Genomic DNA, 19,711 nt, shown 5'->3' on the forward strand with positions numbered 1-19,711 from the left:
TCTTGATGTTCATTAACATCACAACATCTTATTAAGGACTATGGTCATAGCATTGCATGGTCTGGGTGTTTGGTAGGGAAAGGACTACTTTTTCTTATATTCCAGATCTGTTATGTAACAGAAATAGAAACATTGTCTCAATCTGCATAGAAACAACATGAGCGAAATAAAATGGCAAGGATGATAAAATAAACATCATTGACTAATTCCCATGGAATTAGCAGGATTTATTATTAATAATGCAATGGCCATTTATATCTATGGAAGATTAATGGCATGTTAAGCAATATGTTGAATGCTGTATGTATATTACTGTCACATTTAATTTCTGTAACATTTCCCATTTGAGATATAAATAAACCAGGATTTGGCTGGTCACACAGTGAGAAAACAGGTTGGATGTATGCCCATGCCTCTCTGACTCCACAGCGCTGGCATTGGTGACTCTTTTTACATCTTTGATACTCAAGGCATGAGGTAGGGGCCAGCAAAAACTGTCTTTTCGCAGCTCCTTAGAAATGCAGACTATCAGCCCCCTTCCCTAGTCCTGCTGAATGAGAATCTGCACTTTAACAGGTACCTAGGTCATCTTGCCACCTAACCACAGTTGTTCCACACAGTACCTAGGTCATCTTGCCACCTAACCACACTTGTTCCACACTCTGGTACTCTTCTTGGGTACTTGGTGTGTTCATCAGGAGCAGGGACCATTACTTTAGGTGTGATGCATAAACCCCTTGCATTATATCACCTGAAGTTTCCTGGGTTCCATTCCAAGGTTGCTAAGCAAGATTCTCTGGTGGTGGGACTCAGGAATCTATATTTTAACCAGTTTTTCAGACTATCCTAAAGGCATACTACTGTCTGAAAACAAATGCTGTAATACATCCCTTTCTCTTAAGGTTTACATGTAGGATTCTGTGCTTTCTTTCCAAACTGAAAGTGCATCCAAAAATTGAATGAGTATGCAAATAATAAATGAGTCCATCAAGTGATCCTAGAAAGACATTCAGTTGTTGTTGATTTGGAGTCATGGCAAAGTGTCCATGCTTCCTTTTAAAGCCAACTCATCAATCCTACCCAATGCAGCAAACATTTGCCAAGCTCCTCAGGTCAGCATCCACAGAAGGGGTGAGTTTTGAAGCAGCAGAGTGATACACAGAGATGCAAGTAAACCCAACCCAAAGCACAGAATTCTGGTGACACGACAGAGAAGAGCAACATCCACATCAGCTTTTCTGAATTGGAAACTCTGATGCCCTCCCTCAGCCAACTGGCCCCATATGGCACCACAGCCACCATCCCCACCAAAACAGTAGACTGCCCACAGATTGAGTCTGAACTTTGAGTGCTGCTTGAAGTTAAGCTGGTGGACAAATAACCCCACACCTGTATGTGGGGTTATTTGTCCCCTAGCATGTGTTTGCACACTAACCAAGTTAGCCTAATGAACTCAACTGGATTTGTGCTTTGGTTTTTCTATTTAGCAGTCAAATAAATTACTAAGATGAAAACTTCCTTCTTTTCAGAGTATAAACTCTTTACTGATTTCTAACAATCTCCCTGTCTGCTCCCTGAGTGGTCTAGGGTCGTGATTTTAAGCATTCATTCATTTCATAAACACATGCTCAGGATGGAAATACCCTGGAGAAAGAAAGACTGATATTCTATACTTCACTTATAAATCTTATTTAGAGACAAGCAGTGAAGGAAGTTAGCCATTTATTACAACGAGAAATCAATTCAAGGAAGGTAATATTCTGGGTCCTGTGAAAGTGAACCACAGGGGAGCTGAACTCAATCCAGGAGAACTTGGAAGGCTTTCCTGAGGAAATGGCATTTCAGTGGAGACCTAAAAATCCATTGGGAAGGAATTGATTCCCTTGCCTGCAACACTTGCTACAGGTCCAGAACACTTGCACCTGCACTTCCACTGCTCTGTGATGCTAATGACTGCTTAAGATATATTAAACATTTGCTATTTGTGAAAGAATGAGGCTTTTTGTTTTGTTATAGACTGCATGTTTTCATCTTCTCCCTAATAAACACGATATGATAAGGTCCTAATGCCCCAGGTGACTATATTTAGAGATGGGACCTTGAAGGAAATAATTAAGATTAGATGAGATCATAAACGTGGGGCCCTAATCTTACAGGATGTGTGTCCTTATGAAAGAGATGCCAGAGCACTAATACACACTCCCTCCTCTCCCCCTGCTTCTTCCCCCTTTCCCCATCCACTCCCACTTTCTCTTCTCTCCATCTTTCCAGTATGTGAGTACTCAGAGGGAACACAGCCATCTGCAAGTCAGGAAGAAGTCTCACCAAAAACTGAACCCTGCCAGGACTTTGATCTTGGACTTCCCTGCCCACTAGAACTGTGAGAAAATAAGTAAGTATATTTTTGTTGTTTGAGCCACCCGTCCTGTAGTCTCTTGTTATGGCAGCCCTAGCAGATGAATACATACAGCGTTTTGATATAAATTTACTAAAGAAACTTCTTTATTTGCTTACCATTCCTTGACCAAAAGAGAAAAATTAGACTTGGGGGTTTAAGGATTTCTTTTCTTTTTTCTGATTGACAACATCTACATAATATTTGTAGTTATGGTGTAAATTATAATAAGGTCAGGGATCATTTTATAGCTTAGGTAAACAAAATGATCATCCGTGGAAGCTCCCCGACACACAGAACATGTGCAATCAATTCTCCCTCCCCTATTATCTCCATACTCAGGACAAGGAAGAAGTGCACACACTTGCATGGTGCTCAGTGTGCCCCAAACTCTTCAAGCTCCTTGCATGTATTGTCTCATTTTATCCTATCACAACCCCATAAGGTCACTTATGCTATTATCATGCTCATCTTAGAGATAAGAAAACAGACGGATGGAGAAATTAAGTAACTTACTCAAGGCCTCCTAGCATGCCAGAGCTTGGAGTGACAGTGGCTGCAATTGGTGGGCATTTGAACATAATTTTAAGCAAATAAAGTAAGGCACGTAAGACAGGGTTTCTCAACCTCAGCCCTGTTGATATTTGGGGCTAGATCCTTCTTTGCTGCGGGGCTGTCCTACGCTTTGCAGGATTCTTAGCAGCATCCCTGGCCTCTTTCCAATAGTTGCCAATAGCACCCCTTCACTTGTGACAATAGAAAATGTCTCCAGGCACTTTTGGAGGACAAAATTGCTGCTTAGTAAAAATCACGCTTATAAGGTGTTACCTCCTCTCTACATGCCCCTTTCTCCACCCTTTACTCCTGCCTTTGCCTAGAAAATGTTATTTCATGGTCAGCTGAGACACTGCCTCCTCCTGAAAGCCCTCACTGACTTCCCAGGGCAGCCAGGTGCCCCTCCTCTGGCTTTTGCTAACCCTTCTTTCCTCATGTGAATTACGGTATCTGTCATTCTTTATGGCAATTGCCTGATGATCCTCCAGTAGACTGTAAGTTCCTTGGGGTCAGGACTCACTTACTGCTCATGTCATATTCCCAGTGCCTAGTAAAGTCAGCTAAATTTGAGACAATCAGAGAATTCTTTGTGGATAAAGAAAGTAGGTGAGGGCCCACAGCTCACATTATATACATGGTAAAAAGCTGAACGTTCTAAGATCAGAAACAAGACAAAGTTGCCCACTCCCATCACTTCTATTCAACACAGTAGTGGAAGTTCTAGCCTGAGTAATAAGGCAAGAAAGAAATAAAAGGCATCTAAATAGTAAAGAAAGAAATACAATTGTTTCTGTTTGCAGATGACATAATCTTGTATGTAGAAAACTCTAAAGATTTCACCAAAAAACTGTTAGAACTAATAAATAAATTCAGTAAAATTACAGGATACAAAATCAACATATAAAAATTAGTTGTGTTTCTGTACACTAATAAAAATATCTAAAAAAGAAATAAAAAATCATATACTGTACATCGAAAAGAATGAAATGTTAAATTTAGATATAAATTTAACCAAGGATATAAAAGAACTGTACACTAAAAAAATATAAAACAGGGATGCAAGAAATTAAAGAAGCTGCAAAGAAATGAAAATATATTTCATGTTTAGGAATTGGGAGAATTGATATTGTTAAAATGTCCATACTACCCAATGTGATTTACAGATTCAATACAATTTCTATCAACATTCCAGTGACAGTTTTTACAGAAATAGAAAAAACAATTCTAAAATTCCTATGGAACTATAAAAGCCCCAAATATCCAAAGCAATCTTGAGCAAGAAGAACAAAGCTGGAGGCATCCCATGACCTGCTATTAAGCAATGTTACAAAGCACTAGTAATCAAAACAGTATGGTACCTGCATAAAAACAGACAAAGACTAAAGGAACAGAATAAACAACCCATAAATAAACCCATGAATTTATGGTTGACTAACCTTTGACAAAAGTGCCAAGAATACACAACAGGAAAAGAATAGTCTCTTCAAAAAATTGTGTTAAGACAGCTAGATCTTCACATGCAAAAGAATAAGCTTGGACACTTATACCATACATAAGAATAAACTCAAAAAAGATTAAAGACTTAAATAATCAGAAACCATAAAAAAATTATAGGAAAAAAACATATGGGAAAAGCTTCTTGATATTGGCCTTGGATATTATATTTTGGATATGACACCACAAGCACAGGCAACAAAAACAAAAGTAAATAGTGAGACTATATCAAATGTAAAAGTTTCTGCACAAAAAAAGAGAAAAACAAATCAATAAATTGAAAAGGCAACCTGTGGAATAGAAGACTATATTGCAAACCACATATCTGATAAAGGTTTAAAATCCAAAATACGTAAGAAAATTATACAACTCAATGGCAATAAATAAATATACAAATAAACAGAATAATCTGATTAAAAACCAGACAAAGGATCTGAACAAACATTTTTCCAAACAAGATATACAAATGGCCAGCAGGTATATAAAAGTGCTCGACATGGCTAATTATCAAAAAAAGGCAAATCAAAATCATAATGAAATGTCACCTTACACTTGTTAGGATGGCTATTATCATAACAAGTACTGGCAAGGTTGTAGAGAAAAGGAAATCCTTGTAATGTTAGTGGAATTATAAATTGATACAGCCATTATGGAAAACACTACGGAGCTTCCTCAGAAAAACTAAAAGTAGAACTATCATATGATCCAGCAATCCCACTGCTAGGCATTTATCCAAAGGAACTAAAATCTATCTTGAAAAGATATCGCCACTCCCATGTTCAGCAGCATTTTAAAAAATAGGCAAGATATGAAAACAACCTAAGTGTCCACCAATGAATAAATGGATAAAGAAAATGTGCATATATGCAATGGAACACTATTAAGCCTTAAAACAGAAGGAGATCCTGCCATTTGTGACAAAATGGATTAATCTAGAGGACATTCTACTAAGTGAAATAAGCCAGGCACAGAAAGACAAACAATGCATGCGTCACCTCACTTAACATGTGGAATGCCAGGAAGGCAAAGTCTTACTTAGAAACAAGGAGTACGAATGTGGTTGCTAAAGGGTAGAGGTGGGAGAAACAAGAGGATTTTGGTCAAAGGATACAAACTCTCAATTATAAAATGAATCCGTTCTGGAGATCTAATGTGCAACACAGTAGCTATAATTAATGTTAATATATACTTCAAATTTGCTAAAAGACTAGATATGAAGTGTTCTTATCACACAATACACACACACAATGGTGACTATAAGAGGAATGAATATGTTAATTAGCTTGATTGTGATAATCACTTTAACATATACAAATATCAAACCATCCTGTGGTATACCTTAATTATACACAGTTTTTGTTTGTCAATTATACCTGAATAAAGCTGAGAAAAATGCCTATTATGATGGAGAAAATTTTACATTTCAAGAAATCATAAAGAAACATTATCATGACTTAAGAATTTCTCAGTTGGAAGTGAGTGTTAACACTTCAGGCCATTACTTGGTTACTACTGGTATAGACAGGAGCTTCATTAAGCATTCAGAATAGAATAAACCATTAAACTGGAAAATTTGGTGGTTTGAAAAAGAGAAAACAGAAAGAAAAAAAGTAAGCCAAGTAATATCAGCAACACTATATGAAGGAAAAATCTCAGCGCAAGATAATCAACTCACTTCCTTGTCCAAGGCTAGTTAAATTCAGCTGATTTTACTTCCTAACTTTCTCTGGATTCCATGTATTTCTCTCCATCTCCATGGAAATCAACCATGTCTGAACATCATTTCTCTTCCAGCCCTTTTACATCCCTTCCAGCCCACCTATCAGCACCCACATGTGAGCCTCGTGGTCTTTGAGAACCCAATTCTGATCACAGCTATCCAAACTATAACCTTCAATGGCCTCCCTGGATATATCTAACCTAATAGGAAAGCCCCGCCTGTCTTTCCACCCATCTCCCACCTTCCCCCACCACTCTCCAGCCCTCTCTGACTTTCTTTCTGCTCCTTTTGTGGAACAATTCCCTCCCAAATCAGGGCATCAGCACATATTTCTTCCTTTCCTGGGATGTTCTATTCTTTCTTTTCACCTAACAAATCTTTCTCTTCCTTCCACTCTCAGTACTAAGGTCACTTGCTCCTCCTTCCTCACCATCCCACAGCATGATCAAGTCCTTCTGCTCTAGGCTCTCATGACCCCTATACCTTTCCCTCATGCCACTCACCATAACTTCTAACTACTGTATATATTATAGACTCAGTATGTTTGATGTCTGTCTTTGCTACCCTTACTCTAAAATATAAACTGCATGATGGTAAGTCTATAATTATTGTGCATTACATTACACAATACCCTGCCAGATAGTAAGCACCCAATACATATTTATGGAAAGAAGGAGAAAAGAAAAGAAGGACAGAGGGAAGGAAGGAAGGAAGGAAGGAAGGAAGGAAGGAAGGAAGGAAGGAAGGGAGGGAGGGAGGGAGGGAGGGAGGGAGGGAGGGAGGGAGGGAGGGAGGGAGGGAGGGAGGCAAACTATGATTAATAAGCAAAATAGAACAATCATTGATAGTGCTAACCTTAAAGAAAATTCCCCTTTTCTCTCCCCTTGGGCAAGAATTCCCAAACCTTCCCATATTAAACCACCCACTCATCTAATCTATCATGTAAGCAATTGTTGTTTGGAATCTGCTACACACACACACACACACACACACACACACACACAAACTGAATTAGAAATTAATAGAGTTTGTGACCTTTAAAGGAAGTGACATTTTCCAGAATGTATCTGTGGCATGTTGAGTACACAATGGTTCTCAGGCAGCATGTGCACCTCCAGAGACATATTTTAGGTTTTCTTTCTCAATTTCTGCTTGCACTCAGGCTGTGGTTGGGTTTTCCTCTCATGGAAACATTAAGTTTAGGCCCCATTCTTCCCACAGACAGACAAATACTTGCAATGGGAGCCACTAAAGACTGGCTCCCAATGGAAGTATTTGGAAAACAGCAGTGGCAGCAAGGGAGGCTACTTTCTCTCTCTTTTTCTTGATGTATTTTCTGGTCAAAAATGGGAAGAACAGAGAAGCCTCGCATTTCCCAGAGCTGCACAGGTAAGTATGATTCTCAACAAAAAGGGTGCTTTAGGTTGACTTGACATTCTGCGCTAAAGCTCATTTGCCCTGCTCCTCTGGCCCACTAGGCTTGCCCCTCTCTGTGTTCCCATGTAGGACATTCTGATCTCAGTCTCCCAAATGCTGCAGACTTGGAAATTCCCACTCGTGATGGTTAATTTTTTGTGTTAACTGAGCAAAGTTACACAGCTTGGGGCCAAACGTCAGTCTAGCTGTTGCTATAGAGGTATTTTTTTTTTTTTTTGATGAGGTTTGCATTTGAATTGGTAGACTTCCAACAAAGCAGATTATTCTCAATAATGTGGGTGGGCCTCATCCAACTTAAGGTGGTCTGAAAGGCAGAATTCCATATTCCTTGGGGGAATTTCAGTCTTTTCCCTAAAGACCTTTAAGTCTGCCTTTAGACTTGAGCTACAATATCAGTTCTCCCTGGATCTCCAGCCTGAACCTGCCCTGCAGATTTCAGACTTTCCAGCATCCACAATCATGTGAGCCAATTCCTTAATATAATTTCCTCTCTTTTTCTCTCTATGTGTACATATCCTATTGGTTCTATTTCTGTGGAGATCCCTGACTAATATACCACTCCTCCTCCTGATCACAAATGCACAACCTTGGGTCTGGCCCCCTGAGCCTGAGACCATTTGATTAATTATGTCTGGCTACAACATTATTGGATATGAACCGAGTGGGAGCTTACCCTTCCCAGAAGAGCTACACTGCAGCTAAGGTCTACAAGTATGTTCACAGACAGATATCAAATTATCATACTTCCAGACAACCAAGATTGAGCATCAGTATGTCCATTTTTAAAATAAGGAAAGTAAGATCAAGGGAGGTAAATGGTTAGCCCAAACTCACATGTCTAATAAGTGTCAGTGAGAACACAAACACACATGTGTTTGTTCTCAGTTTGGCTCATTTCTGGATGCTGTGTTGCTCTTCTGGAGCCAGGATCTTGACATTGAAGAGTCAAATTGCTGGGACTCTGAGACCTACTGTCAGACAGAGGCAGAAGCTGCAAAATGTGGCAGAAAGAACTTGAATTTCAATTGAGTCAGACTGGATGAAACATCTCACCTGTGCTGCTAACTCCCTGTTGGGTCTTGGGCAGTCATTTCATCCCTCTGAGCCTCAGTTTACCCATCTTTAAAAGAAGGAGATTGGACTAAAGTAGATGACTGATTTCTAGGGAGAGTCTCTATAGCCTTTAAAGTTCTAGGATTAGAGAGATAGGTCCAAAAACCAAAAATAAAGCAACCCAAGAAAGGAACAAAGGTTTCTGAGGGGTGTGTGTGCATGCGTGCGTGTGTGTGGGTGTGAGAGTGTGTGTGTTTTGTTTTTATCACTTTTCCTGGCTGCCAGGGTCTGTTTTGAGTTTTTCCACCCTTGACACCCGTGTCTGACACATCTCTCCAGCTCATAATGAGCTTTCATTCAAGTCACTGATCAATAGCAGGAACCAGCAGGTCTGCCTCCCCTGCTTGTTTTCTCTATCTTCAATCTGCCAAGACAGATTAGACTGTTTCCAAGGTCACTCAATATTCGGGGAGAGAATGGAAAGATATCTGGTAGGCTGTTCGTAGAACAAGGCTGCAAACAGACAAGATGAGAGCCCAACTGTGTGTTCCGTGACAGATTCGATTTACATCAAGGTCAAAAAGAGTATGCTTTCTTACTGAGTCTTTCTCTACCTCACAGCCACCACACTGTTCATCAGCTGCTGAGCTGGGGGTCTTCCCTAATGGAATACTGATTTATGAACACAAGACCAGCCTTGCCAGTCTAGGAGTGCTATGTAATCTCGTAATCCAATGTGTCCCTTGCTATACAATCTACTTTATCAGCTTGTTAAAACATTCACCACTGGACTAAAGAGCAAGGCAGGGCACAGGGCTCCATTCTCTGCCAATGGAAAGCAGATACTTTGGTTACAATGGCTAAAGTCTAATCTCTTGACAGATACCAGCATTCAATCAGTTCCACAGGGCGATTCCCTCCAGTTATTTGAGAGGACACTAGAAAAACAAAACATGACAGATGGCAAGTTCAAAAGGTTTTAAATTTTACACTTGTAAGCATTGGTTCAAAAATTGTAAAGATGAAACTCAGGCTGCAACATACAAAACTTGGGGGAAGATTTACCTTGGGTTTAATCATGCCTCCGCCAACATTTATATGTTGAAGTCTTGAATACCAGTGCTTCAGGATAGGACTGTATTTGGAGATAGGGTTGAGTAAGAGGTAATTAAATTAAAATGACACCATTAAGATGGATCCCAACCTAATATGACTATTGTCCTTATAAAAAGAGGAAATCTGGACATAGACATACGAGAGATAACCCTGTGAAGACACTAGCAGAAGATGATCATCTGCAAGCCAAGGAGAAAGCCCTCAGCAGAAACTAAGCCTGCTGATACCTTGATCTCAGCTTCTAGCCTTCAGGACTGAGAGAAAGTGGCTTTCTGTTGTTTAAGCCAGTCAGTCCGTGCAAATCTGCTATGGTAGCCCAGGGAAAATCATACAACTCTCTCTAAAAGCACCATAACATTTTCCCAACAACTAAAGAAGTATATTTAGATGTAGCCATTCCCTCTCTGAACAATGACTATGGTTTCCAATGACTATGAAAATGGTCAGTGTTTGGAAGCATATGCATTCTAGGAAACAATGTAAATATAATATGCATATATATGAGAGAAAAAGAATTGAGAGAGAGGTGGACTTTCTTCTAACCTCTTATTTTCTCTGATACTTTAAGAGTGTCAAACTCTACTCAGTGAACCACAGTATTTTTCAGAAGTAGCCCCTGGGTGTTAAGAGATTTATTTATACATTATCCAAATATTTACTGAATTTCCATCATGATGCACTCTTCTGGACACTGTAGGTACAACTGTGAACAAGAAGTCTCTACTCATGGAATCAGGAGATAAACAAGTGAGTACATCTATAGTGTACCAGGCAGTGATGCATGCTATGGAGGAAAATAAAGCAGAGAAAAAGGATTAATTGTTGTGAGTTATCATTTTAGACAGAGTGTACAGGGCATGCTGGTTACTGGCTCAGTGTTTTTCTCCTCTCTTCCAGTCCTTCCATGCTCATGCTCAACTCTTTACAGCAAGGGGCTATAAGCCTGCAAACTGCCTTTCCCAGAGTCCCTTGCAGTGGGAGTGGGTAGGCTCCAGCAATGGGTGTCAAGGAAAGGAGACAAGAGGAAGGCAAGAGGAAGGGGCAGCAACATTCTTTCAGCTCCTGATGGTGTTTTAAGCAACTGCAGCTACCACAGCAGAGTGTAGGGCTGTTGAGTTCCTGCTCAGTTAAAGATACCAATAGCAGTAGCTACACAGCATTTAATGCCTCTGGCAGCCATAACATCAGAAGCAAATATCTTTTAACTCCTGAGTGCCAGAGGGAGTGGGAGAAGATCCAGCTGCAGCCTCTCTATGGCACAGAGAGCCGGCGCTCTGGGTATACCATCTCCCCCTTTGCCTTCAGCCCTCCTGCTGCAGCTAATCTCTGCATGAGCTCATCTGTCCCTTCTGCTCCTCCAGTGTTTTCATTTTGTAACCAATAACCTCTATTAAATTCTCTGAAATACCTATAGTTGTCCCTATGTTTCTGACTAGACATCAACCAAATGGTCTCACTCAGTAGGTGACATCCGAGTAGAAACCTGAAGAAAGAGGAATAAGGTTTGTGACTATCTGGGGGAAAATCATTCCAAGCGGAAAAAAAGAGCAAGTGCCAAGGACCTGAAGAAGAGCATGTCTGGTGTGCTCAGGAAGCAACAGGGAGGCCAGAGGAGTTGAGGCAGAGCAGGGAAAGAGGGAAGTGGAAGATTAGATCAGAAGGAGTCAGATCATGAGAGACTCATAGCCCCACAGATCATGAGATGGCTCTATTGCTCTCCAAAATATGTGAAATAGCGAATTTTGCTATTCTACCTCAGTGCTCGGAGTTGGGTGGAACTTAAGCAGAGGAAAGAAAGGTGAAGTAGGGGAGGGTACTCATTTTGTGGGTATGATTGGGAGGACAGAGTGAGACCTGGGCATGCATTCTTCCCTCTCCTTGCCCCAGGGTCTAGGATTCGAATTGGCTTTCCAAAGGCTGTGAAGGTTTCTCTTGTCCAGCTTTCTAGATTTTCACTATGTCTTGGACATCAGCTTCTATTTTGTTCTGAAAACCCCTGACTAAATATGTGAAAATGACAAAATAAACTGGGAGTTGTCAGAACTCCAAAGGAATATTAGGGTCCAATGTAAGCCTATTCCCACATTATGAAGACAAAGAAACTATGGGAGCTATGATTTAGAGCAAGGGCTGTTAAATGATGGCCTATAACCCAAATCCAGCTCACCACCTGTTTCTGTACATAAAGTTTGTCTAACAATTTTCCACAGCCATTCCCTTACATATTGCATATGGTAGATTTTGCACTACAATGATAGGGTTGAGTAGCTGCAGCAAAGACCATATGCCCACAAAACCTAAAATATTTCCTCCCTGGCTCTTTATAGAAAAAGCCTGCTGACCCTTATTTAGAGAGTTAGTTATCTCAGTGATAAAAAGGAGCTGAGTTCAGAATAGGAAAGTAATCTTACATGAATAGTGAAAAACGCTAAAGTAGCCTTTAACAACATACATAGTCTTGGTATGAGAGAGTACAAAGATTAGAAGACAGAAACCTCCAAGCATCACCACATTTTCCACTTCAAAGTAGTCTGGATATTGTCAGGTGCATTATCACTGAGTAGCAGGTGATGATTGGGACAATCTCTCTTTATTGTCCCAATAAAGACAATAAAGAGACATGACATGAACTCTTCAGCAAGATGACATTTGCTTAGAAGTTTTCAGAACAAAATAGAAGCTGATGTCCAAGACATAGTGAAAATCTAGAAAGCTGGACAAGAGAAACCTTCACAGCCTTGGAAAGCCAATTCGAATCCTAAACCCTGGGGCAAGGAGAGGGCAGAATGCATGCCCAGGTCTCACTCTGTTCTCCCAATCATACCCACAAAATGAGTACCCTCCCCTACTTCACCTTTCTTTCCTCTGCTTAAGTTCCACCCAACTCCGAGCACTGAGGTAGAATAGCAAAATTTGCCTTTGAATACGGAAATTCAGCTCCTCATTTTCTTAGAATTGTACAGAATCAGAGACCAACATTTGCATTCACAGTCTCCAGATTCTCACAGACCTTGATGAGCCAAGAGGAAGTTAACACCAGCATTCCTGGGTAAACTGGCTTTTCTATTGGCAAATAAATCTTTTTATATTAAGGTGAAACAATAATATTCATTTTAAACAATCATGTGGAGTGTGATTACAAAATAGCTCATTTGGAAAGAACATTATCAGCTTATGAGATCCTCAGAGATTCTAAAATGGAAGGTGCTACAAATAAAACCAACTGTTATGGGGCTTTGTCATTTCCACAGTACATGATGGCAAAATTCACACTTTAATACTGTAATGAGAAAACAATGCAAATTCTGATTAAGTAAAAAGTGAAAGTACTTGTCACAGCCAAATCTAGCATCTCTCATATCCTTGCTGGCATTAGGGAGGAATCAAGATGGGAAGCTTCTAACCTTCGAAGGCACCTCAGGTACCATTCAGATCCGCATACTCAAATTCAAAGCATGCATCCTTTGGCGGCTAGGTAATAGGAGGGGTTTGCCAGCAAATGCAAACAATTACACTTTGCAATACCTCACTCACTTGCTATTTACCCAAGGTTTCCTGTAAGCAGAATCCCATCTGGCCCAGTTTAATTCATGCTGACCTCGTTTCCATGGCATGTTTTCCACAGCAGTATAACTGCTCTCACTTGGGCTTGTTGCTAAAATGTCAAGCCTGGTTACTCACAGTCAGAAGGATCAAGAACATTGAGTATTTTTGCTAACGTATCTTTCTGTTACTTCCAAGTACTATAGGAACTCCTAGAACATGAAAAACAAAAAAGAAAAAAACTAGCACTCATTCATTTGACAATGGATAATTGAACCCCATTCTGTACCGGATGCTGTCCAAGTGCTGAAGCTGCAACTGAGTTTTTTTTCTTCATGGAACTTTGTATCTAAAAGAGATGGGAAAGATGAGCAATATCAGATCTATGGTCTTAAGTTAAGAGGGCACGAAACCTGTTTCCTCCTGACCATGGCAACCATCTCCCTTAATCTTATTTACACAAGGGCAAAGATTATTTACCCTTCTTTCATTTTTTGAATTTTCAAAAATTAAAGGTAGTTTTGAGCAAAGCCACTATCCAAATCATGAATTCTTGAAATCAAACTAATGCAACTTAATTCCTAATTGCAATGGGAAAGATTTGTTCTATTTTCTGAACTATCCTTGCATATTTTTTTAGCTCCTTTTGGTGTTTTCCTATTGCCGCATGCATCGAGCTTGCTTCTTTCAAAAACAGAAATTGCGGCTGCTTGGAGAATACATTCTCATTCTAATCAGACATTTACATCTTTATTTTATCATCTCCTGCTCCCTTCTAACCAACTACAATCTGGCTCCTGCCTCCACCTTGCTGTGTGACTCTTTCTGAGTTTATTAATGACTGCCCCATTGGTAACTCTAACAGACATGCTCTATGCCTCAGCTGATTTAGCTCTCTGGTGCATTCAATATAGCTTACCATCTGCTTTCATGGCACTGCATTCTTGCAGTTTTCTTCTTTCCTTCTTGGCCTCCTTTACCCACTAATTCCCCCTAAAATGTTGATAGTCCTCAAAGGTGTGCCTACAACCTTTTCTCACAGTTTCATACCCTTACCTAACTAACATCTCTATGCCAATAACCTGCAAAGTGATGTGTCCCACTCATAGCTCTCTTCTGAGTTAAAAAATAATATACTCAACTCTCTACTTGATTTTTCCACTTGGTTCTATTACAAATACCTCAGAATCAACATATATTAAACTAAACTGTTGATCCCATCCCCAAACCCATTTTTCTCCAAAGTCCTCTGTGTCTATGAATGACACAATCAGTTGTTGCAAACCAGAAGCTTCAGAGACAATCTTCCTCCTTCCTGACTCATGACACTCTAAACAATGTCAAGAACCATTGATTATTCTTTCTAAATAATTCCAGGGCAATACAAAAATTAACTCCAGATGGATACAAGACTTAAACATAAGACCTAACACCATAAAAACCCCAGAAGAAAACATAGGCAATGCCATTAAGGACATAGGCATAGACAAGGACTTCATGACTAAAACACCAAAAGCGATGGCAACAAAACCCAAAATTGACAAATGGGATCTAATCAAACTAAAGAGCTTCTGCACAGCAAAATAAACAATCATCAGAGTGAACCGACAACCAAAAGAATGGGAAAAAAATTTTACAAGCTACCCATCTGGCAAAGGGCTAATATTCAGAATCTACAAAGAACTAAAACAAATTTACAAGAAAAAAAAAAAAACAAACAATCCCATCAAACAGTGGGCGAAGGATATGAACAGGCACATTTCAAAAGAAAACATTTATGCAGCCAACAAACATATGAAAAAATGCTCATCATCACCAGTCATTAGAGAAATGCAAATCAAAACCACATTGAGATATCAACTCATGTCAACTAGAATGGCAATCATTAAAATATCTGGATGCTGGAGAGGATGCAGAGAAATAGGAATGTGTTTACACTGTTGATGGGAATGTAAATTAGTGCAACCACCGTAGAAGACAGTGTGGCAATTCCCCACGGATCTAGAAATAGAAATACCATTTGACCCAGCAATCCCATTACTGGATATATACCCAAAGGATTATAAATTGTTCTAATATAAAGACATATGCACACATACATTCATTGTGGGACTGTTTACAATAGCAAAAACTTGGAACCAACCCAAACGCCCATCAAGGATAGACTGGATAAAGAAAATGTGGCACAAATACATCATGGAATACTATGCAGCCATAAATAAGCATGAGTTCATGTTCTTTGCAGGGACATGGATGAATCTGGAAACAATCATTCTTAGCAAACTGACACAAGAACAGAAAACCAAACACCACATGTTCTCACTCATAAGTGGCTGTTGAATAATGAGAACGCATGGACACAGAGAGGGGAACATCACACACTGGGGTCTGTTGGGGGTGGGGGGTGAGGGGAGTGATAGCAGGGGATGGGGAGGTTAGGGAGGGATAACATTAGGAGAAATACCTAATGTAGATGATGGGGGAATGGAGGCAGCAAAACACCATGGCATGTGTATACCTATGTAACAATCCTGAAAGATCTGTACATGTACCCCACAACTTAAAATATAATAAAAAATAAATAAATAAATAAATAACTCCAGGGCAAAGCTCTCCAAATCCACTACCACCACTATATTCCAAGCCAACATTTTCTTTTTCATGGACCACTGCCAGCCACATCTTCCATTTTTATCCCTTTTATATGCATTCCCCACATTATAGGCAGAGTAATCTTTTAAAACATGAACACTATGATGTTGCTCTCCTGCTTCAAGCCTTTCAATTACTCTCTATTAGTCTTAGAATAAAATCCAAACTATTAACCTGGCCATGCCTGATAAGGCATCTGCCCTTTTTGCTTCACTGTTCAGCCAAACTGACTTCATTTCCTTAAATCAGTCATACATCTTCCAAAGAACCATCTTCCATTTTCCACAGGACTTAAGGTCCTTTGCACATTCTGTTCCTATCACATAGACTACTCTTCCCACTCCTTTTAAATTTAAATTTAAATACAATTTCTTCTCAAATAAATACTCACTGATCCCTAAACTATAAACACCCCCTTTTCCCAAGCATAGAAGATCTCATTGTGCATCTCCTTTTTAACCATTATAGCAATTATAATAAAGAGATGGATGCATGTTTTACATGTAATAATGTCAGCTCCATGAGGACACATAAAAACTTGACAAGTACAATTCAAATAATGAGTCAGTTAATGAATTCACGACTAAAATAATGTCAAGAATGGGCCAGGCGCTGTGGCTCAAGCCTGTAATCCCAGCACTTTGGGAGGCTGAGGTGGGTGAATCACGAGGTCAAGAGATTGAGACCATCCTGGTCAACATGGTGAAACCCTGTCTTTACTAAAAATACAAAAAATTAGCTGGGCATGGTGGTGCGCACCTGTAATCCCAGCTACCAGGGAGGCTGAGGCAGGAGAATTGCCTGAACCCAGGAGGCGGAGGTTGTGGTGAGCCGAGGTCGCGCCATTGTATTCCAGCCTGGGTAATGAGAGTGAAACTCCATCTCCAAAAAAAAAAAAGAATGTCAAGAACTTCCTAATACATGGGGTATGGCAACCCATGACTAACAGCCCAAATACCACATGTCTAGTGATTTGGTGAGAGCTCTCTAAATTTTTTATAAAGCACAGGAGAAAAAATCTTGCAGTGTCATCACAAACTGGTAAACAACAGGAGAAGATGCATGTTTTAAGTTAATTCATGCTCAAATTCAATTAGTTTATCAATTAAGTGTTTTCTTCCAGCCTTCTTTATCTTCTCTCCATGACATAAGCAGCCAAGAATCCAATGAGATTAATCATCCTGTTACATCAGACCCAGTCCTGGTTGGCTCAAAACAGTCTCCATCTGTCCCACTTCAGCTCACCTTTATATCTCATGTACTAATGCAAGTGTACACCAAAAATGTTTAAAAATCCAACTGTTGACATCAACCTTGACTCCACTCTGTTTCATCTACTTTGACCTCCTGTATTAGTTGATTTTCACACTACTATAAAGAGACTATGTGAGACTGGGTAATTTATAAAGGAAAGAGGCTTAATTGACCCACAGTTCAGCGTGGCTGGGGAGGTCTCAGAAAACTTACAATCATGGCAGAAGGTAAAGGGGAAACAAGGAAATTCTTCACATGGTGACAGGAGAAAGAGAGAGACAGAGGGTGAAGTGCCACACTTTTAGACCATCAGATCTGATAAGAACTCACTCACTGTCACAAGAGCAGCATGAGGTAAACCTGCCCCATAATCTAATCGCCTCCCACCAGTTCCCTCCCCAAGCACGTGCGGATCACAATTCAAGATAAGATTATAGTGGGGACACAGAGCCAAACCATATCACATTCTATCTCTGTTCTTTCCTTTTTCAGATCTCCAACTCCTGATCTGCCCCCCAGTATCTCACTATCCATCTCTGGTGTCCTACTGTATCAGAATCCTGCTCCAGTGAGTCAGGTAGCTATTTCTGCATAACAAATGAGTTCAAATTCGAGTGGATTACAACAAAAACACTTAGTATGTCTGAAGTGTCTGAAGGCTGGCTGGAGTGAGTTGATTTGTATTTGGTTCAGCCAGAGGCAGCTGTGTTTCATATGCCTCTCATCCTCCTGCTGAGACCAGCAGGCTCACCTGAGCATGTTGTTCTCATGACAAAGGTAAAAATTCAGGAGGTTGAGGTCCCACTGCACAAGTCCAAGTTGAACCTCTGCTCATGTTACATGCTAACATTCCATTGCTGACAATGGTATTGCTAACTGGCTAAAGCCAGTTATGGCCACGCCTAGAGTCAAAGGGTAGAACTGTCACCACTGTACCACAAAGCTGCAGAGAAAAAGGCATCAATGTAGAAAGGGTTGAAAATTAGTCTAAGGCTTGAATCTATCACCTTAACTACAATCCTGGTGTTGTACATGCAGCACAGTTTAGAGACACTCTAGTATCCCTCTCTCTCACTCCTTCCTTAGATCCCTAAGCTGGCTCTGCTTCTTGGCTGGTCTCATCTTCAGAAAGAATAGACAATATCATCCATGATGACTATTTGATAATAATACCCAAAGAAATTGGCAAGATTTTGGATGTTCTAGTTTAAATACTTAAATACTTTAAATAAAGGGGAGTTGCTATTTCTTGACAGGGTGATATTTACTTTGAAATCAAATTAGAATAATATGAGGGTTTGTGCTATTTTGGTAGAAATACAGATTCCCAGGACACACTCCAGACCTACTGAATCAAAACCTGCCTTTTGACAAGATTCCCAGGTGATTTACATGCAATGTAAAGTTTGAGAAATATGGGCCTGTACCAAGATTCTTTTAAAATCAGGGAAATGCCAATAGGTAACTTTGGAAATGATTATGACTGAAAGACTGTATGGCCAGTCTTTATAGAGATAGAAATGGACAACAAATAGCAACGCTGCTGTTGCCATTAGGTTATTAGACTCAGAGCTTTGGCTTTCAAAATCTCCCCTGGGAAGGTAGACAGTGCATTCCTCAGTGAACAGTCTATTTCTTTTGAAATCATAAAATTTCAAACAAATTACAAGAAAGGTCAGGCTGAAAATTAAAGCTATAATTTTATTGGGTGACTCCTTTCGGGCAGACAAAGCTGTTTTCCTTCACTGCATTGCTTTTATTGAATTTCTGGGTCATTTAAAAGGAAAAAAAATAAAATGTATACACAGAATGAATGGGCATATACAGTCTGGTTGAGTAAAAGAAAAAGTATAAAAGATTCTCGTTAATTGGCAAATTATAATGGATGACAAAAATAACTCAATAATTGTCTAGAAAAGACAAGCATTCAAGCAATTTTCTTATCAGGAATAATGTAGGCAGGAAAGGTGAAAAAGGAAGTGTATTTTCAAATATAATCTACTTATCAGGGGAAAATGTGCTAAATGTAATCTGGACAAGAGCAATATATATGGTCAAATAAATCCTAACAGTTTCCTTGTGTCCCTTTGTAATTCATCCCTCCCTCCACTGCTGTGCCAGGCAATCACTTACCTGCTTTCTGTCATTAAAGATTAACTTACATTTTTTTAGAATCTTGTATAAATGAAATCACACCTGATGTATTCTTTTGGTCTGGCCTGTTTTACTCAGAATAAAGATTTTGAGAGTTATTCATGTTGTGTGTATATCCACAGTTGACCCTTTCTGATTGCTAGGTAGTTTTTCATTGTATGAGTATACCATCATTTGTTAATGGATATCTGGGTTATTTCTATCCAGGCTATCATAAATAAAATTGTCATGAAAATGTGGATATAAGTCTTTACATGGACTTGCGTTTTTATTTTTCTTGTATAAATACCTAAGAGTGGAATGGCTGGCTCATACAACAGGTATTTGTTTAACTCTTT

At 39.6% G+C, this 19,711-nt stretch overlaps 1 long non-coding RNA gene across 9 annotated transcripts in view; it reads right to left on the bottom strand.

Moving 5' to 3' along the window:
• LOC118148048 (uncharacterized) overlaps window positions 1-15,860 on the bottom strand; it is a 155,776-nt gene extending 139,916 nt beyond the window's left edge. For 7 of the 9 annotated variants that reach the window (XR_013527461.1, XR_013527466.1, XR_013527464.1 and 4 more), the window contains exon 1: window positions 8,436-15,860. This is a non-coding gene — a long non-coding RNA (uncharacterized LOC118148048). The remainder of the gene's footprint in view (window positions 1-8,435) is intronic. The other 2 variants (XR_013527463.1, XR_013527462.1) reach the window with 2 other exon arrangements.
• Between the last annotated feature and the right edge of the window lie 3,851 nt (window positions 15,861-19,711).

This window comes from Callithrix jacchus, chromosome 15, assembly GCF_049354715.1.
Source record: "Callithrix jacchus isolate 240 chromosome 15, calJac240_pri, whole genome shotgun sequence".
NCBI classification, from domain to species: Eukaryota; Metazoa; Chordata; class Mammalia; order Primates; family Cebidae; genus Callithrix; species Callithrix jacchus.